This window comes from Rutidosis leptorrhynchoides, chromosome 4 (genome assembly GCF_046630445.1).
Source record: "Rutidosis leptorrhynchoides isolate AG116_Rl617_1_P2 chromosome 4, CSIRO_AGI_Rlap_v1, whole genome shotgun sequence".
Taxonomy (NCBI): Eukaryota; Viridiplantae; Streptophyta; class Magnoliopsida; order Asterales; family Asteraceae; genus Rutidosis; species Rutidosis leptorrhynchoides.
In genome coordinates, this window is record NC_092336.1 from 191,055,769 (window position 1) to 191,079,564 (window position 23,796).

Sequence of the window (23,796 nt, forward strand, 5' to 3'; positions counted from 1 at the left end):
TGGTCAGGTCCTATATAAAGCCAGTTTTCTGCCGAGTTTTATACACATAATATCTCTCTCAATATATACGATCTATATATATAATTTATATTTTAATTTTAATTTTAATTATAATTCTAATAATAAGGGTATGTTAGCGAATGTTGTAAGGGTGTAAGTCGAAATTCTGTCCGTGTAACGCTACGCTATTTTTAATCATTGTAAGTTATGTTCAACCTTTTTATATTAATGTCTCGTAGCTAAGTTATTATTATGCTTATTTAAAACGAAGTAATCATGATGTTGGGCTAATTACTAAAATTGGATAATTGGGCTTTGTACCATAATTGGGGTTTGGACAAAAGAACGACACTTGTGGAAATTAGACTATGGGCTATTAATGGGCTTTATATTTGTTTAACTAAATGAAAGTTTGTTAATGTTAATATAAAGATTTACAATTGGGCGTCCCTATAAATTACCATATACACTCGATCGGACACGATGGGCGGGGTATTTATATGTACGAATAATCGTTCATTTAACCGGACACGGGAATGGATTAATAGCCACTAGAATAATTAAAACAGGGGTGAAATTACATTCAAGGGTAATTGGTGTAATTGTTAACAAAGTAGTAAAACCTTGGTTTACACGCAGTCGATAACCTGGTGTATTCATTAAACAAAGTATTAAAACCTTGTTACAATTCGAATCCCCAATTAGTTGGAATATTTATCTTCGGGTATAATAATAATTTGACAAGGACACTTGCAATTTATATTTATGACTGATGGACTGTTATGGACAAAAACCAGACGGACATATTAAATAATCCAGGACAAAGGACAATTAACCCATGGGAATAAAACTAAAATCAACACGTCAAACATCATGATTACGGAAGTTTAAATAAGCATAATTCTTTTATTTCATATTTAATTTCCTTTATTTTATATTTAATTGCACTTCTAATTATCGCACTTTTATTTATTTTATTTTATCGCACTTTTATTATTCGCAATTTCATTATCATTATTTACTTTACGCTTTAATTTAAGTCTTGTATTTATTTTATATTTTACATTAGGTTTTAACTGCGACTAAAGTTTTAAAATCGACAAACCGGTCATTAAACGGTAAAAACCCCCTTTATAATAATAATATTACTTATATATATATTTGTATTTTTACAAAAGTAAACTAATATAGCGTTGAGCTTTGTTCAAAGATTTCCCTGTGGAACGAACCGGACTTACTAAAAACTACACTACTGTACGATTAGGTACACTGCCTATAAATGTTGTAGCAAGGTTTAAGTATATCCATTCTATAAATAAATAAATATCTTGTGTAAAATTGTATCGTATTTAATAGTGTTTTCCTAGTAAAATAATAACTATTTTATATACACCTCGTTGCACATCAAGTAATTTTTGGCGCCGCTGCCGGGGACATTCGCCGAAGCAAAACGCCATATTTTTAATTTTTAAGTTATAATTAGTTTTTGTAAAATTTATATTTTTAAAAAATTAAAAAATAAAAAAAAAAAAAAAGCTTTTAAAATCGAAAAAAAAAAGAGTATTTTAAATATATTTTTAAGTATTTCTTTTATTTTTACAAAATTATAAAGTATTTTAAGTTTATTTTTAAGTTTTTATTTTAATTATATATATATATTTTATTTAAATTTAAAACAGAAAAAAAAAAAGAAAAAAAAATATTAAATATTACGTGACCTGTCATTTGAACCAGTCCAATTGAACCAGTTCAGGGTGTTCATGCGACTCGCATAACCCACCCTCTTAAATCATGCGACTCGCATGAGGGGTCTGACAGGGCCACATCCAAACCCTAATTCCGCATTTATTACGGTTATTATTTTATTATTATTAATAAAACCCTAATTTGATTTTATTATTATTAATTAAGTTTTTAGTTTAATTAATTTTAACTACTTTTAATTAGTTTTATTATATTTAAAATTTAATACTTTAATATAAATAATATAAAAATAATATTTTTATAAAAATTGTACTTTTTACAACTTTTTATATATTTTTATATTTTGTCCCTTTTTAATCGTTGTAACGTAATATTTGTATTTTTTAGCTCATATTTAATTTTAAACTTAGTTTTTGCTATAGTTATTTTTACTCCTAGATTTTTAGGCTTTGCCGTAGAATTCCTTAAGTGCTTTTTTTTAAGACTAAGATTTAGGTGCTTTAGAATTTTGCGACGCCTTTTTAAGTTTTAGTTTCTTTTTGGGATTTAGTTTTTCCTGTAAGCTTTAATATTTTTAGACACCTTTTACTATGTATCAATTATCATTTCAATTAGTAATATCAATTTGCGATTATAATTTTAAGTTAGTTGTAGTAATAAGGTTAGGTTAGTAAAGTATTTTTAAGTTTTTATAAGTTTCTTTTATTTTTCCGTCACCTTTTATTTTTCAACCATTTTTTTTCTTTTTCGACCTTTTGCGACGAACTCTTTTTCTCTCTTATTTCTCGCCATTCTAGTTTTTAGGACTTAGAATTTTATTCTACTTCTTATCTAAATTTCTTAAAATAACGAAAATTTATTTTAAGTGGTTAAATTAATAGACATCAAAATTTTCTGGTTCGTAGTAATAGTTGGATTTGTACGTGGACCGGGTTATTGGAGCCAAACAGTCCTCAATTATATTGAGACCAAACGAATCCTGCCCCTCTGCTGCATCTTTTGGCTATTCGAAACGTGGGCAAAATCAGAAAAGTCTATCGATTGGATAACTTATTATAATTTTTCTTTCCTTTTTAAAACTAATAGGATATTCAGTGAATGCACCGAGCAAGACGTTCATCACCTTTTGTACGTTCACCACCTGTAACTAGATCAAGACATCGTTTAACAAATATAACCGCCGTTGATTTTTCTTTAGAATCGTCATCCAGTCGACCAAGTACTTCAGTTCAAATTTCCGATAATCCATTTTTTGAACCCAACCTCACAATTGAGAATCCGGAAAATATTCAGGAACGGTTCGTAGATCCTGAACCACTAAACTTTCCTCCGGAGCCACCAATCATTCAAACAGAGATTGTTGAGGAACGAACCATTAAATCTGAAGCATCTAGTGATACCGATTCAACAAATTCAATTATGGAGAATCTGGAACCTTTAAGTATGGAAGACCGAATGAGAGCTAAACGCACTGGCCAAGGTCACGCAATTACTCATCCAGACATTAATGCGCCAGATTATGAAATCAAAGGACAAATTCTACACATGGTGACTAATCAATGCCAATTTAGTGGTGCGCCGAAGGAAGATCCAAATGAACATCTACGTACCTTTAATAGGATCTGCACACTATTTAAAATCCGAGAAGTGGAGGATGAACAGATATATCTCATGTTATTTCCCTGGACTTTAAAGGGAGAAGCCAAAGATTGGTTGGAATCGTTACCTGAAGGGGCGATCGATACATGGGATGTTTTAATTGACAAATTTCTTAAACAATTCTTTCCTGCATCTAAAGCCGTAAGACTTCAAGCAGAAATTGTTACGTTCACACAAAAACCAAATGAAACTCTATATGAGGCGTGGACAAGATATGGAAAGTTGTTAAGAGGATGTCCGCAACATGGTTTAGACACCTGTCAAATAGTACAAATATTCTACCAAGGATGCGACATCACTACAAGGAAAGATATAGATATAGCAGCTGGTGGTTCTATTATGAAGAACACCGAAACTGATGCTTACAAAATTATTGATAACACTGCTTCCCACTCACATGAGTGGCATCAAGAAAAAGATATCATTAGATCATCTAAAGCAGCTAGAGCCGATTCTAGCCATGACTTAGATTCCATTTCGGCAAAGATAGATGCTTTCGAGAGACGAATGGAAAAGATGACTAAAGATATTCACTCAATACGAATTAGTTGTGAGCAGTGTGGAGGACCACATTTGACAAAAGATTGTCTAAGTATTGAATTAACAATGGAACAAAGAGAGAATATTTCATACATAAACCAAAGGCCTGGAAATAATTATCAGAATAATTATCAACCGCCAAGACCGATTTACAATCAAAACCAGAATTATAACCGAAATATTCCATACAACAACCAACAAGGTCCTAGCAATCAACAAGTATCCAATAATACTTATAATCAGCAAAGACCTAATTTTCAAAACAAACCACCACAACAAACCGATGATAAAAAGCCGAATTTAGAAGATATGATGACGAAGCTAGTTGAAACTCAAACGCAGTTTTTCACATCTCAAAAACAAACAAATGAACAAAATGCTCAAGCATTTAGAAATCAACAAGCTTCTATTCAAAATCTAGAACAAGAAGTAAGTAACCTAGCAAGGTTAATAGGTGAAAGAAAACCGGGAAGTTTACCTAGTGATACAAATGCTAACCCCCGGAATGAAACAGCTAAAGCTATTACCACAAGAAGTGGTACAACACTTAAATCACCTGAAATACCTGTAACTTCTGATGAAACTATTCCTACTCCACAAGAACCACAACCTGATCAAGATAAGGAAAAAGAACCGGTAGTTGAGAAGGTTAATGAAGATAACACAGTTAAGGATAAACCTTATGTTAAACCATACCAACCACCACTTCCTTATCCGAGTAAAATGAAGAAAGAAAAACTTGAAGCCGAGCAATCCAAATTCTTGGATATGTTTAAACAGATAAATGTAAATCTTCCTTTCATTGATGTGATTTCAGGAATGCCTAGATATGCTAAATTCTTGAAAGATCTAATCACGAATAGAAAGAAAATGGAAGAACTTTCGGCTGTTACTATGAATGCTAATTGTTCAGCAGTGCTGTTGAATAAGATACCAGAAAAATTATCTGATCCAGGAAGTTTCACAATTCCATGTTTTCTGGGTAGTCTTAGTTCAATAGAAGCATTGGCAGACTTAGGTGCTAGTATAAATCTAATGTCGTATTCACTATACGCTAAACTAGACCTTGGAGAATTAAAACCAACCAGAATAAGCATACAACTAGCCGATAGATCAATAAAATATCCTAGAGGGATAATGGAAAACATGCTAGTTAAAGTTGGTACTTTAGTATTTCCAGTAGATTTTGTTATTTTGGACATGGAAGAAGATTCTCAAGTTCCTCTCATATTAGGAAGACCATTCTTAAACACGGCTAAAGCAATGATAGACGTGTTCGGTAAGAAACTGACCCTAAGTATAGAGGATGAGAGTGTTACCTTTTCAGTTGATAGAGCAATGCAACAACCACAATCTGCAGATGATACATGTTATTATATTCAAACTATAGATGCACATGCAGAATTATTAGAAGAATTTCCAGAATTACAAGGAACAGGAGAATGTTCTTTAGGAGAAGGTAATGAACCAATTGATGAAGCTGAAATGTTAGCTACACTTATAGCTAATGGATATGAACCAACAACAGAAGAAATTCAAATGCTAAAAGAAGAAGACAGATATCGATATAAATCATCGATAGAAGAACCTCCGAAATTAGAGTTAAAGCCACTTCCAAACCATTTGGAATACGCTTATTTACATGGTGAATCTGAATTACCTGTAATAATATCATCTTCTCTTACTGAAAATGAGAAAACACAACTCATTTCTGTGTTGAAAGCTCATAAACCAGCCATTGCATGGAAGATTCATGATATTAAAGGAATAAGTCCTTCGTATTGCACACATAAAATCCTTATGGAAGAAGGTCATAAAACGTATGTGCAACGCCAACGAAGACTAAATCCTAATATGCAAGATGTAGTTAAGAAAGAGATTATTAAACTGCTAGATGCAGGTTTAATTTATCCAATCTCTGATAGTCCATGGGTAAGCCCAGTTCAATGCGTGCCTAAGAAGGGTGGCATGACTGTCATTACAAATGAGAAAAATGAGCTTATTCCTACTAGGACTGTAACAGGATGGCGTGTATGTATTGATTATAGAAAATTAAATGACGCCACCAGAAAAGATCACTTTCCCTTACCTTTCATAGATCAAATGTTGGAAAGATTAGCCGGAAATAGTTACTATTGTTTTCTAGATGGATTTTCCGGATATTTTCAAATTCCAATAGCACCCGAGGACCAAGAGAAAACCACATTCACGTGCCCTTATGGTACTTTTGCTTACAAACGCATGCCATTTGGACTTTGCAACGCCCCTGCAACCTTTCAAAGGTGCATGATGGCGATTTTTCATGACATGATAGAAGAATGCATGGAAGTATTCATGGATGACTTTTCAGTCTTCGGTGATACATTTAAATCATGTCTAGTTAATCTGGAACGAATGCTAATTAGATGCGAAAAATCAAATCTAGTACTTAATTGGGAGAAATGCCATTTCATGGTTAAAGAAGGCATCGTTCTTGGACATAAAATTTCAAAAGAAGGAATTGAAGTGGATAGAGCTAAAGTAGATGTAATTGCTAAACTTCCACATCCCACCAATGTTAGAGGAGTTAGGAGTTTTCTAGGGCATGCCGGTTTTTACCGACGTTTCATAAAAGATTTTTCTAAAATTGCCACTCCTATGAATAAACTCCTAGAAAAGGATGCGCCATTCATCTTTTCAGATGAGTGTATCAAATCTTTTAATATTCTTAAAGAAAAACTCACTAATGCACCGATCATGATAACACCAAATTGGAATCTACCATTTGAACTAATGTGCGATGCAAGTGATTTTGCAATGGGAGCCGTTTTAGGACAAAGGATTGAAAAACGATTTCAACCTATATATTATGCTAGTAAGACATTACAAGGAGCACAAACGAACTATACAACTACTGAAAAAGAACTCCTTGCTATTGTCTTTGCTTTTGACAAATTTCGATCATATCTCGTTCTAGCAAAAACGGTGGTCTATACCGACCATTCTGCTGTTAGATACCTATTTTCAAAACAAGATGCTAAACCAAGATTAATCCGTTGGATCTTACTCTTACAAGAGTTTGATATTGAAATCCGAGATAAAAGAGGAGCAGAAAATCTCGCCGCTGATCATCTTTCTCGTCTTGAAAATCCCGAATTAGAAGTTCTAAATGAATCGGCCATACAAGACAACTTTCCTGATGAATATCTATTGAAGATAGATTATAAAGAAATCCCATGGTTTGCAGACTATGCAAACTACTTAGTTTGTGGATTCCTTGAAAAAGGATTATCGTACCAAAGACGAAAGAAATTCATCAGTGATATAAAACACTATTTCTGGGAAGATCCACATCTGTTTAAAAGTTGTCCCGATGGAATAATACGCCGATGTGTATTTGGAGATGAAGCTAGTAAAATTTTAAACCATTGTCACACAGGACCAACAGGAGGGCATTATGGGCCTCAACTAACAGCAAGAAAAGTTTATGAAGCTGGATTCTATTGGCCTACAATTTACAAAGACGCACACCTTCTTTGCAAATCCTGTGATGCATGTCAAAGGGCCGGAAAAATAAGTCAACGTGATGAAATGCCACAAAATGTCATCCAAGTATGTGAAGTATTTGACATTTGGGGTATTGACTTTATGGGTCCATTTCCAAAATCTCATAATAATCTATATATACTCGTAGCCATTGATTATGTATCTAAATGGGCGGAAGCACAAGCTCTCCCAACTAACGATGCACGAGTTGTAGTCAACTTTTTAAAACGTCTTTTTGCAAGGTTTGGAACACCGAAAGCTTTAATAAGTGATCAGGGTACTCATTTCTGTAATAATCAACTTGAGAAAGTTCTTAAAAGATATGGAGTAACTCATAAAATCTCCACCGCATATCATCCACAAACAAGTGGACAAGTTGAAAATACAAACCGAGCTTTAAAACGTATTCTAGAGAAAACCGTAGGATCAAATCCGAAGGAATGGTCCATTAAATTGGAGGATGCACTCTGGGCTTTTAGAACAGCCTACAAAACTCCAATTGGAACCACACCTTTTAGACTTGTGTATGGAAAAGCATGTCATCTTCCAGTAGAAATTGAACACAAAGCATTTTGGGCTTTGAAAACATGTAATCTTGATTTACATGAAGCCGGACGTCTACGATTAAGTCAACTAAACGAATTAGAAGAATTAAGACATGAAGCATACGAAAATTCGTTAATCTATAAAGAAAGAACGAAGAAATGGCATGATAAAAGAATCAGAAGTTCAAAAGAATTCAAAGAAGGAGACAGAGTTCTTCTTTTCAATTCACGATTCAAGCTATTTCCTGGAAAATTGAAATCAAGATGGTCTGGACCATTCATAGTCAAAAGAGTTTTCCCATACGGAACGATAGAATTAATAAATTCAAATGGGATTGAATTTAAAGTTAATGGTCACAGAGTTAAACATTACATATAGGGTCCGATGGAAGTCGACAACGAAGTTAATCACAATTTCGACACCACAGCTAACTAAGTGTGGGGAGAATCAAGTCTTTAAAGGATAATATGTATTTCTGTTAGAGTTAGATTGTCTGTTTTCGTGTAGTTCTCGAAAATGGAACACGTATGGTCTTTCCCTAGCAGACCCTAAAGAACTAGTCTTCTCCCCCCATTCTGAATTTTTATTTTTTTTAGGTTTTTACGAAATGAAGACTGCCTGTGAATTAAACCATGGTCTAATGCTACACGCTTTGATCACTAAACGTAATAATGACATACTACCGAGTGAATTAGTATCAGTAATCAGAGAAAGAATGGACGGAGTTAGAAAAGGATCCAGATGCGAAGATAATAAGTTACAATTTGGTAAAGGAAAATCAAAATCCGCAGCGAAAAGAAGAGCACGACACCTAGAACGATGTCACAAATGCGGAAAATGGTCACATGGAGGTAAATGTTCAAATAATCAAACCTATTCAAATACCGAATTTGTTACTTTATGCAGAGACGGACCGTTCATATGTTTAGAAGAAAAGACAATGAATGCTCGAGGTTACGCCTATGCAGCCATGGAAAACCAATTAAACCGACTATCTTATGAATATAATAGATCATATAACTAAGAAATCTATTTCACAGGTATGTCTGTACAGTTTTTATTTTTATTTTTATTTTTTAACCTTTTGATAATAAACGCTAATTTGTTCGCTAAAAAGTATTAAATTGGTATTAAATAAAATTAGGTTTGGCGACCGAAATTATTGATATCATTCAAAAATTTATTACATCACTGCGAAATTTAACGTTTATTCTTAAGGTATAAATATCTTTAATCAATCAACCCAAAATATTTCAAAAATTCGTCATGAGTTAAATTAGGTCTTGGAACCGAAATTACTTTACCGAAAAGAGGGGCGCATATTTTTGATAATATTTGATTGATTAAAGTGGGATAAAAAGCCAAAAAGATTTTTTTTTTAATTTTATTTTTACCATGTTTTTAAAGTTAATATAAATCTTAAATTAATATTGTAAACTTTATAAAAACAATATTTTTAAAATTGTAAATATTTGAAAAATTAATATAAGTTTGGTGTGAATTTATAATATAAATTTTTAAATTAAGTTTGGTGTGAATTTTTAATTTTTAATTTTGAATTTTATATTTAAGTTGTGTGAATTTAAAAACAAAAATTTACTTTATCTCATTAAGTTAAGAATATGATTTTTAAAATTCGTCGTAAGTTGAAGACTAGGTCTTTGAACCGAAATTGCTTTACCTGAAGGAGGGACGAGAACTTTTATTATCATTATTTTTAATCTTATTGATTTAAAGTATGCCAAAAACATTAAAAAAACCCAAAAATCTTAGCTTTTAAAACAATCGCTACAAAAAGACAAATTTTAAAATTTTGTCGAGGGACAGACTAGGGCATCGTCCCGAAACGACCTCATCTTAAAAAGAAACAAAATTTTTAAAATTTTATTAAATTTTATGTTTTAAAAGCTTAAGGTTTTAATAATAAAAAAAAAAAAAAATATATATATATATATCTGGAAAATACCCCCATGCGAGTCGCATGGGGATGGGCAGGAAACCATGCGACTCGCATGGCTACAAAAAACTGGACAGGATCAAAATTCCAGTCGACCTGCTTCTTTCTCACAATAAACACACATACACAAACACGAAAACCTCCCAAACTCTCTCAATTTTTCACCAATTTTCACCAAATTTCTTGCAAAACTTCACAATAATCATGCCTAGATTCAGTAGTCTCAACCCCTTCAGGAGAAAGGTAAAGATTTCACCCCTAATCTCTTTAAATTTGAATTTTTGTGTTCTTGAGCTAGAAATTTTATATTTTGATTTTGTTAATTTTAGGTGTAATTAGAGCTAAATTGTTGTTATATTATGCATGTATATCCTAGATTGAAGCTATTTAACATGAATTGAAGCTAAAAACTTCAAATTTTTAAGAATCTAGGGTTTGTGTTCTTGAGCAATTTGGGGCTTTTTGATATAAACAGGTTATGGCCGATTTTTGTCATGAATTGTTGCTAAATTAAGTAGTGTAACATGTTTAGGTAGTTAATTGATCCAAACTTTGAGCCTAAACATGTTTTTGAGAATTAAAGTGGACTTTTTAAGTCTAAAAATTCATGAACTTGGATAATTTGATATAAAGGCCATTTGAAACTTGTTTCATTGCTAGTAGTGATTATTTTGGCATGTTATTTGAGATAAATGCTTATGAACCTGATGTACATTTTTCGTATATGCTTATTTGATAAAGTGTAGACTTGACAAAAATATGAAAATGAGCACTAGTTTGATTTGAATGCCATGTAACAAGTGTTTAATTGCCATAATGATTATTGTTGACATGTTTAAGAGTTTAAATATGATAAAACATTGTACACATTTTCGTATGTAAAAGTGTAGAATTGTTATTGTTAAGAAAATGTGTATAAAATGTGTTATGAATTGAACATGTCATCATAATTGTTTCAAGTTATTATTTTGCTAACACTAATGCATATTTGGATGCACAATTTTTGTGTTTAATGTGTTTTACAGAGAGCCGATACTGGAGGTTCAGGAGCATCATCGTCCAGACAACCAGAGCCCGAACCGGAAATGTTTCATGAACAAGAACAACATATGCAACAAGAAGAAGAAGAACATGAGGAGCAACATATTCCTTATCACGATCAAGATCAATTATTCGTGAATCAGTTTCGTCAATACGCTCCACATCAAAGGATTCTGAGCTTAGACATTAATGAAGATCAGCTACACCCAAATCTGAGATTTGATCGATGTTGGATAGAGTATCCAGATTATCAAAAGAACATGCACATTCTCTACTTTAAGGTTGTTGAAATGCCAAGGGCAATTGACTGGGTACCTTTGGAAACAGTTGACCTTGCCGAACCGATTCGGGAATTATTGGTGCAAAGGTATGGTAATTCTCAGTTTAACGATTGGATGCGCCTATTTTCCATTCGTAGAACCATATATAGGGAATGGTGTATAGAATTACTTAGTACTATTAAGTTAAACAGTGATGTTAGGAGGATAGATGATAGAAGCTTTATTAGATTTCTGTTAGGTGGACGCATGTACAGAATGTCCATGATAGATTTAGCTAGGGCCTTACAGATTTACACCCCTGCTGAACTTTTGAGCCCCGACTGTAATAGCCTGATTGCCCAAGGAGAAAGGGTAGATAGGGAATTTGATATTAACGCTGTCTGGAGGCGTATGTCCCACTTTAATGAATTTCACGCCAGTGGAAATCATACATACTTAGATATAGACAGAGCTGAACTCCGGGTGATTCATAGATTCTTAGCAAACACAATTACACAAAGGGGAAGAAATAAGGAGAAATTGACCGTAAACGATTTGTTCTACCTCAAGTGTATTAGAGACCCGAGGAGTTTCGTTAACATTCCCTATTGTGTTGGTTATTATCTCGCTAATGTAGTTTCGGGGATGAAATCGGGGAGTATTATAGGTGGTGGTATTTTCATTACTCTCATTGGAGAGTATTTAGGTGTAGATAAGCACCAAGGGGGTCCAATGAACGAAATAGAGGACGGAGGTGAAACTATAAGTTCAAACCTTTATCACGGTGCAAGGGTATTATTGATGAGACGTGGTCGGGTATATCGATACGAGGGACCTCAGCGACAGGTAGAAAGAGGTTCGGATGATGAAATGGAAGAGGCGAACAACATTATAGGAGTTGTTCGGGAGACTGCTCTTGATTTAGGCGTTCGTATGGAGGATGAATACATGACGAACTATGATAGGCATATGCAGTACGAGGCATGGCAACGTCGGAATGACTACGAGCATTCCCGACAACGAGAGCATGGCCGATGGGATTATCATCAGCGCCAAATTATAAGCCAGTTGCAGCCTGGCGAGATGTATTATCCGACCCGACCCGCATACTATCCCGCACATCAGCCAGAAATGAGACCACCCTATGATTCATATGATTATGACGCAGCATACCAGTTCACCTATAATCAGCCATGGAACCCGGACGCGAACATGAATTGGGATCCCTATCCTAATTATCCTCCTAACCCACCTCCTGATCAGTAGAGATAAGTTGGTAATTTTTATTTTTATTTTAAACACTTAACATTTTATTACTTTTATGTAATGTTTGATATTCTTATTATTATTGTGTACTAATATTTTTCTTATAGTTTGAAAGTGGGATGCCAAAGTTCCATTTCAAATTGCATGTATGATTATATTTGTATTGTATGTATTCTCTTTTATGCACAAAACAGGGTAAAACAACGCGTTTTGAAAGACTGGCATTAAGTTCAGCAAAAGCAACAAATTTTGACGACAAGATGAAAAATATATGTGAAATAGCAACAAGACGAAATGAACAAATGACGTGCACCATTTATCATTCAGCAAACAAACGCCAATATATTTGGAAACTTTGGTAAAAATTTAATCATTTTCACACAAATCACCCTCAATAATTTAAATTGTTACTGATTTCTTGCAAATGAGGGCATTGCAAGATCTTAAGTGTGGGAAGGGGTTAAATTCTTTCGGATTTTAAAATTTTTATATTAAACACTTGGTTACCATTAAAAATACTAGTAAAGCAGTAGTTGTATTAGAATCTAGTGCTCTCTGATAAAAAAGAACAGCCCTAGTCTTATATACTGACTACCCAATTCTAGTAAAATTTTTCAATTAAATGAATTCAAATCATGTTTATACATATTTATGAACGATAAAACTAGGTTTTAACACCGAAATTATTGTTACCTCGGAAAGGACATAAATTGAGAAACAAACTAAAATGTTAAAATTCATTTAAAATGGAATAGAGGACGATAAAAAGGAAAATAAAAGCCAAGTGTGGGAAAATTTACCGAATTATTTTAAACATATATCTGTAACAAATAACTGAAAATACTTTTGCTTTGGACTAAACTAAACTGTTTTACCCAATGAAAGAAAAGAAGAGATGGATCTACACGATGAATCAATTCCATCATTAAAAGGAAGTAAAGTCTTCCGAAAAAGACACGCGCTTCTTGATTTAGGTCATGAAGTTGTCGTCCAGACCAGCTGTAGGTTGACGAAAAATCTAGAAAAGTCATCACTAAAATCAGCAGGAAATCCACGGACCTCAGCATTAAACAGGGTCGCCAAGTGGTCAGATTTATCCTAACCATGAGAAGGATTTATCTCGTACAATGGGGAGGCACCATGCAAATTAGCTGGATAAGACTAATGAATCAGATTCCCAGAAAGGATAATCTCCTTAAAGATTAAAAATCAGCTTTTAAGACTGATATTACTCAATCCTAGAGATTGACCTTAAAGATTGAGAATTACAAACTCATGGAATTCAATGATATCTAAACTCGAGCTTGAACGAGAAAATATTTTGATCAAAAATACAAACCGATTTGTTTTCTGAAAACCCTATTTTCAATGCGTTCATTACCATTGAACGTAAAATCCTAGGAATTCACCTGGAATTCATTAGGTCACCTGAACTAAATCGGGTGTCAACCGTAAGAACGGTGGTTGCATAGCATGGTCAAAGACAGGACCTTGTGCCAGACTGAAAAATTATAAGGGTGAGCTTTTACTATTGCTCCTACCAAGGATAGTAATTGCGTCCGACACGTTATAGACCATAATCAAAAGCATGTCACGGGACATTGCCTTAACAGTTGCTTGTTCAACGCTTTCCTTTACAACCGGACGGTAGTTTACCGAAAGGTAATATACGGGACAAGTAAACTGGACGTGTTGCTTTCCAAATACAAGGTTAGCAAGTGGGTGACACAAAACCGCAAGTTTTGAGCTAAAATTTTCAAATCTGAAACCCACCAAACCCACAAAAATATTTTGCAAACACCGGTAAAGGGTTATTCCGGAAAACTTATCTAGGGTAAAAACTAGATTTCAAAAGATCAAATGTTTTCATAAAGATCCAATTTCCTTAATGGATCTAAATTTTTATAGTCATGTGGGACTGTAAACCATATCGTTATTACCATTGTTTATACCGCCGTATAGAAATCACTGATGTACAAAGTATGAAGAATAAAGAAGTGATTCTAGTATTTCAAGACAATATTGCTTGAGGACAAGCAACGCTCAAGTGTGGGAATATTTGATAATGCTAAAAACGAACATATATTTCATAGCATTATTCCTTAAGAAAGACAAGATTTTAGTTGGTATTGTTCGTTTTACAAGCGATATCCGTTTAAATTTTAAAAAGAGAAGACAAAAGGCAGATTCGACAAATTGAAGACAAAAAGGTCCAAAGAGCTAAAAAGTACAAGATACAACTAAAAAGGTTCAAAATATTGATGAGGAACGTCTCAAAATGACAAGAGTACAAGTTACAAGACGCAAAGTACACGATATAAAATAATACGCGAAGACGTCCGAAAATCCGGAACCGGGACCTGAGCCAAGAAGAAACGCCCGACGCAACGGACCAAAAATATCTAGTCTACTATGCACAAGAATATAATATAATATATATATAATTATATATAATTATATATTATATATATTATTATTATTATATTACGTCGGCAAGAAGAAAACAAAGCAATTTGGCTGGATCCAGGGTGGCCATGCGACTCGCATGGCCAGAAGCACAAATCCATGCGAGTCGCATGGAGTGAAAATGTTGGTCAGGTCCTATATAAAGCCAGTTTTCTGCCGAGTTTTATACACATAATATCTCTCTCAATATATACGATATATATATATAATTTATATTTTAATTTTAATTTTAATTATAATTCTAATAATAAGGGTATGTTAGCGAATGTTGTAAGGGTGTAAGTCGAAATTCTGTCCGTGTAACGCTACGCTATTTTTAATCATTGTAAGTTATGTTCAACCTTTTTATATTAATGTCTCGTAGCTAAGTTATTATTATGCTTATTTAAAACGAAGTAATCATGATGTTGGGCTAATTACTAAAATTGGATAATTGGGCTTTGTACCATAATTGGGGTTTGGACAAAAGAACGACACTTGTGGAAATTAGACTATGGGCTATTAATGGGCTTTATATTTGTTTAACTAAATGAAAGTTTGTTAATGTTAATATAAAGATTTACAATTGGGCGTCCCTATAAATTACCATATACACTCGATCGGACACGATGGGCGGGGTATTTATATGTACGAATAATCGTTCATTTAACCGGACACGGAAATGGATTAATAGCCACTAGAATAATTAAAACAGGGGTGAAATTACATTCAAGGGTAATTGGTGTAATTGTTAACAAAGTAGTAAAACCTTGGTTTACACGCAGTCGATAACCTGGTGTATTTATTAAACAAAGTATTAAAACCTTGTTACAATTCGAATCCCCAATTAGTTGGAATATTTATCTTCGGGTATAATAATAATTTGACAAGGACACTTGCAATTTATATTTATGACTGATGGACTGTTATGGACAAAAACCAGACGGACATATTAAATAATCCAGGACAAAGGACAATTAACCCATGGGAATAAAACTAAAATCAACACGTCAAACATCATGATTACGGAAGTTTAAATAAGCATAATTCTTTTATTTCATATTTAATTTCCTTTATTTTATATTTAATTGCACTTCTAATTATCGCACTTTTATTTATTTTATTTTATCGCACTTTTATTATTCGCAATTTCATTATCATTATTTACTTTACGCTTTAATTTAAGTCTTGTATTTATTTTATATTTTACATTAGGTTTTAACTGCGACTAAAGTTTTAAAATCGACAAACCGGTCATTAAACGGTAAAAACCCCCCTTTATAATAATAATATTACTTATATATATATTTGTATTTTTACAAAAGTAAACTAATATAGCGTTGAGCTTTGTTCAAAGATTTCCCTGTGGAACGAACCGGACTTACTAAAAACTACACTACTGTACGATTAGGTACACTGCCTATAAATGTTGTAGCAAGGTTTAAGTATATCCATTCTATAAATAAATAAATATCTTGTGTAAAATTGTATCGTATTTAATAGTGTTTTCCTAGTAAAATAATAACTATTTTATATACACCTCGTTGCACATCATCAACGTACAACACATCGGTACTAAAATACAAATCATATATGCACGAGAATATAATATAATATTTAATTAACTCTAAAGATTAAATATATTATATATATATATATATATATATATATATATATATATATATATATATATATATATATACTATATGCAAACAATGGTGTCGGTAGCCTACATGGAGATTTATGAGCTGGAAATGTGCCTCATGCGATCGCATGAGGCCACCCTCACAAACTCATGCGATCGCATGAGGGGAGTAGGTGTGCCAAGTGCTATAAATCGAACGTGTTTTCAGTTTATGTATTTCACTTCATTCTTAAATCTTTCTCTCGCACTTCATATTTATTATTTTTATTATTATTAAGATTAATATTATTATTATTAATCGTATTATTATTATTAGTAGTATTATTATTATTAGTATTATTATTATACATAGAATACTATGACGAGGTCATGAGCGAGTTAGTTCAAAATAATTTTACGAGCGGAGCAGAACTAAGGAAATTATGGGTTATAGCTATGGAGGTTATGGGTATGATTCGAGGGTATACTCATAAGGTCAAACTAGTGTTTATCATCTTCGTTGCGCCTACGTACTTTCCTGCAATATTGAATCTCAATATTGATACGTGAGCACTCATAACTTAACTTTTATATATTATTAGTGTATCCCTGACTAGTGTTCGAGTATTTAGAATTATGCATGCTTGTACGTCTAATATTGTCGTTAGATAGTTATGTTGAATCCTGAATTAGATACATATGCTACTGAGATAGGGTATATGATATGCATGTCGTTGGAAAGCTAGCGAAAAATTAAGAACTTTTCATTTATAACTCGAATGGTTTCGATGAACAGATTAGAAGTTATAGTCAACTGAATTTTTGTTAAAATGATTATTATTACTATCGTCGTTATTATCACCATTAATATTTTATTATCTAGTAATTATTATTATTATTATTATTATTATTATTATTATTATTATTATTATTATTATTATTATTATTATTATTATTATTATTATTATTATTATTATTATTATTATTATTATTATTAATATTATCATTATTAATATATGTATCATTATTTAAAAATCGTTATTATTATTATTATTATTATTATTATTATTATTATTATTATTATTATTATTATTATTATTATATTATTATTATTATTATTATTATTATTATTATTATTATTATTATTATTATTATTATTAATATTATCATCATTATTATTATAATTACTAGTATTATTATTATAATACATATTAGTATCATTATCTTTAAAGCTAATATTAGTATTATCTAATTATTATGATTGCGATTATTATCATTATTATGAATGCAATATAAAAGAGTACTCAAAGTTATTAAATGAATCGATTAGGAAATAATGAGCATAAGTATCATGATGAAATAAGAATAGTGTATGTTATCGACTTAGATAAAAATATCATTTTTATCCCTATTATTATTATCAAAAGTATTATTAATATTGAAACTATCATTTTTTACTAAAATTATTATTTTAATAGGAATATAATTGTTATTATAAATTATCATTTTATCATAATTAATATCATTTTTAGTAAATATAAATATTGTTATTTTTATTAGTAGAACAATAATAATTATTATTATCACAAAATAATACAACTTTTATTTATTATTATTATTATCAATATTATTTCATCAAATAAATATGTGATACAAAGATATTTTTACCACACGTAATATAATTACATTAATATTACATACCACTATATTTTTATGATATTAAGTGAACTTTATGAATTTTATTATTTAACATATATAAAAAAGGTATATTTTTATCATATATAAATTTTTAAATATAAATTCTTATTAACAAATGACTTTTATTATTTCCTTTAATAAAATCCGATAAATATATTTAAATATATATAAAACGACTATATTTAAGTTATATAATAAACATGTATAAATTTTGAAAATCATTTTGAGTCAAATTGACTTTTGTTAACTTTTGCATATTAGTCTCGAGCATTAGGATTGTGATACACTACGACTTGACCTAAATTGTTAGACAGATATTGACCAACATATATATATATATATATATATATATATATATATATATATATATATATATATATATATATATATACACTTAATTTAGGTTCGTGAATCCGAGGCCAACCTTGCACTTGTTCAAACGACGTCATATGTATTTTTACTACGAAATACAGTATTGTGAGTTTCATTTGCTCCCTTTTTAAATGTTTTTGCAATATATATTTTTGGGACTGAGAATACATGCACTTTTATAAATGTTTGATGAAATAGACACAAGTAATCGAAACTACATTCTATGGTTGAATTGTTATACCAGATATCGCCCTTGTTGAACTTGGTAGCCTAAGAATTGGTGTTTATTATAATTGCCACCAATTGACGCGAATCCTAAAGATAGATCTATGGGCCTGGACACGCCCCAGTTAGAGAATTTGAACTGCTTTAGTACTTCGATGTTTATATGTTTGGGAATATTCTAGATGCATTTTGTTAATGTCGGTTACCAGGTGTTCAATCCATATGAATGAATTTTAAACACTTGTGTAACGACCCGCCAAAATTGCTATTGACGCGGCACGTTATCTACGGTCCCACAGCGAGGTTTTGCCCTCTATATGATACGTTTTGATAAACATTGCATTCATTTTTAATGACATACTTTCTATACATAGAAAGTTTACCAAAAATGTAGACATTTCTCAAATATATATGTCAACTTATACAAAATAACTAAATTGTCAAATTATTTAATAATAGATAATAACAATAATTTTTGAATGCAATGTCTTTTTGAAAATATGGCATGAAAGACTCCATGCAACACCTTGAGCAGATAACAAGCAGACAGCGGAAGCACTTTAACACCTGAGAATAAACATGCTAAAAGTGTCAACACAAAGATTGGTGAGTTCATAGTTTAATATTGCGCATAATATGTATATAAAGGTAGATCACAAGATTTCAGTTATTTCATCCAAAACGTTTATTAAAATATTCTACGAAATTGAGCACTCTGGTAACTAAACTTTAACGTCTATATAATAAGTACCCCTGTTTTAACATACATGCAACCATCATGTACAATACACGCAATCCAACGTGTACTAAACTCAAATAGTATACGTCTATTTTATAGTTCAGGCTAGGATTTCTATACCTGGAACAGACGGGGATGTCAAGCCCTATGGATCCATATATAACTACTCGCGCCCACCAGTTCTTATAACCGGCAGTTACTAGTTACCAAAGCTAAGGGATTTTCGGTTCAAACTCAGTGTAGAATTTAGTATGTACTTGTATCCATTGCGTTTAAAATAGAGTGCATGTATTCTCAGCCCAAAAATATAGATTGCAAAAGCAATTAAAAAAGGAGCAAATGAAACTCACGCATATAAATATTGTAAATCAGTTAATAAAGCATTTGCATGTATTCTCAGCCCAAAAATGTAAAGGGTAAAAGGGATCATATGAAACTCACACTTTATAATTATTGTAAAACATTTATTAAAGCATTTGCATGTATTCTCAGCCCAAATATGTAAGGGTAAAAGGGATCATATGAAACTCACCTGATAACTTCTGAAATAAATCACAGAGATGTGATCGAATATCGGAATGCAAGTAACTGTAGACCTCAACCTAGGGAACATATGTTGGTCAATAAGTGTCTAATAAGCTAGGTCGGTCCATAGGGTAAGTATAGTCCTATTGCTCAAGTCCGACTCATAAATTTAGCAAAAGTCAACAAAAGTCAACGCAAGTCAAACTAAGTCAAACATAAGTCAAACGCAAGTCAAACACAGTCAACATGGTTAACACAAGTCAACAATCTCATAATATTACATAAGTTGGTCAAATAGTCAAACATAGGTCAAACTTAAGTTATTCATTTTTACTTAGAAAAAATATTATTTACATATATGTATTTTTAGGTATTTTGTAGCTGATTCCGGGTCCCACTAAATTCGATATCATACCTTAGGTCGTGACCATTGGAAAGTATGTCATCCCACCTTTCTATAAACAGTTTATTTAACAAAAATGGAGTTACGGTTTGAAAGTTATGGCATCGCGAAAACAGTCTCCCGAAACATAAACTGCTGATAAAATGTTCTAAATCAGCAACAATTACTCATTTTCACGCTTGTTTTAAACCTGTTTAGCCTCAATAAAATCATACATATAATATATCGTTTTAAAGCTTGTCGTAAATACTTTCAATACCAAATAATAGTTTTTATCCAAACTTAACGGAGTTCAAATTATAAGTCTACAAAGTAGGCCCAAGAGTCATTTTTGACACTTAACCAAGACTAAAAGTCAGCCCCAACATCTTGTTTTCATGGTCGTTTTAAACTAGTTTTGACTCGACAAAATCATACATATCTTATATCATTTTGAACCATCTCATATCTAATTTCTGACCCAATTAATAGCTTTCACCATAACTTAATCATTTACAATTTACGAGCCTACAAAGTGAGCACGAGAGTCATTTTGACACTTTCACTAAAATAATAAAAAAATTTCCATTGACAACTCAAATTCCAAACTATAATACTTGAGCATGTAAAAATCATGTCATAAGTTTAAAAATAATATTTTAGACGTGTTATATACCTTTGATCCTCAAAATTTCGCATATTGGTCAAAGTAGACACGTATGACCCAAATGGGTCATAAATACCCATTTTGACCAAAACATGTCAAAACTCATTTTTAAAACATTACAATCTTAAAACTTACTTAAATTGATATATCAGACGTGTCCAAGTTGACCGTTTCCCATTTTGACATTTTTAGGCTCAAAAGGGTCAAGTGTCCAAACGGGCGGTTTAAATTACATAGTTTATACTTATACAAAATTACCACTTTAGAACACACCACACTATATGAAATAGTTAATATAAGTGTATTAAGTTTGTAACAAAAAGTCTCAAGTATCTAATATTGGTCATTATTTTTATAACACGAAATACCTGCAAAAACACAAGTTTAAAACGCGGTTTACAGCAGCAACTTCTGTGATTTCTAGAAAAATCATCGCAACTCCAAATCAGTCACCGCCAATTGGAGATGCGGCGTTTTTAAGTGAAGAATCTACAGAAAAATTCCCATAACCTGGTACGACCCAGATCAGACCCAGTTACAGAAAACGTTAACAGTGGTTCGTGCAGTTTTCAGAATTCAAACAACATTTTTATTAAAATGTACCAAACTTTGAACGAGCGTATAGGGTTCAAGAAAAATCGAAATGACCCGATTCTTGAGTCTAAATTCAATAGCTTTTCGACGTCTACAATCCTACCAACCCAGGTTTTTAATTACACCTCGTTAACCATGTCAAAAACGTACTTTTTTAGCCTATCCGAAAGGTACCTTATTCTAATCCTAACTTTTGACTCACAAATCGAATCCGCGCGATATCTAAATGAAAACTTAATAATTTTTTAAGCTCTTTTCAAATATACTCATGTGAAGAACAGATTGTAAACTCAAATTTTCCAGAATCTCAATTTCAAAAACGAATTTTCAAACCGAATTCAATTAATCATAACTTTTGATCTAGAAATCGAATTCATGCAATATCTATATGAAAAATTAACTATTTTTCAAGATCTATTCAATTATATAACTTTTATATACTGATTATAACATATTCATATCAGTATCATACAATATAAAAACGAGATTTAACAATAATTCAACAAACGATCATATTATCGACTAAAATCAAGCATACAAACATGGACTTGAGCACTAGACACTATATCCACCCTAATATGTAACAAAAACATGAAAACCCAAAATTTAGAGTTTTTGAAACTTACTCTAATCAAGAAATTGTTGGTATAGATGTGTAGAGCTCTTCGAGGGGAATGCGAATATGTAAACAATTTTATGATCAATCGATTTCTTGAAGGTGTTCTTGAGGATGAAAGATTGATGATGATGATGAATAGTAATGGGTGTTCTAAAGGAGGAAGAATGTGTGTACATGTGTGTCTGATGAAATGAATTTGGATCGGGTATATAATTAGATTAGGTAAGTCACGGGTTTTAATTAGGTAGTCACGGGTTATACTATATAGTCACGGATTATAATTAAATTTTTATCCGCTAGCTAAAATCCAATATATTTTATCTTAATATGATTCAAGAATTGGTTAATTTTATATTTATAAAAATTATATATATCTATATTGTTTGAAATCTTTTAAACTCTTGACGTCATACCTAGTTTGTGTGTTTCATAAAATACTTATTTATTATATTTTACATTAAATAAATTTTTGTCCTTTATTGAAACATGAATGTTTAAACTAATTTTTCTCAAGTTTAATTTAAGAATATCCTAATTAATTAAAATGATTTCTAAAACTTAATTATTATATAAATTATTATTTAAAATATGTATTCATACGTTTCGTTGTCTGAAAAGACATTTTTCCTGGTTTCACTAACCGTAGTGTTTTAAAAAAATATTAAAAAGTAGTATAAAAATTTCTTACAACCTGGATCTAAATTGTAACTAGAAATAGATACAAATCTAGTGATGTTAAAATTCAATTTAATCATTTATTATATATTTTTATTTATCAATTTATTATATATATATATATATATATATATATATATATATATATATATATATATATATATATATATATATATATATATATATATATATATATATTTTAAAGTATTTATATATCTTTTATACGTTAGTAGTTTCAATTTTTAACTTTATTATTACTAATCTTCAAAAAATTTTAGTGATAAATTAACACATATCAAAAGTATTCTGTTCTTAAATATATATATAAAAAAATTTAGCTTGGAAAAATCATTGAATTTAATAAATGGTTGTTAAGTTTTTAACGAAAAAAGTCTGGTTATTACAACTTGTGAGTGTATGATTATTGAATAAATGAAATCTTGTGGTCTATTAAAATTATGAAAATGATTGATTACGATAAACTTATGAACTCATCAACCTTTTGGTTGACACTTGAAAGCAATTTTTATTCTCAGGTTTGAAAGAAATCTTCCGCTGTGCATTTGCTCATTTTAAAGATATTACTTGGTGTCTTTCATGGCATATTTCAAAAGAAGTTGCATTCAAGTTGTTCAGTTCGATAAAGATTATTGTTAAATAAATGACAGATTAGGTCATTTATAGTTTGGATATTATAAAATGGTATGCATGCCTGTCATCTTTCGATGTAATG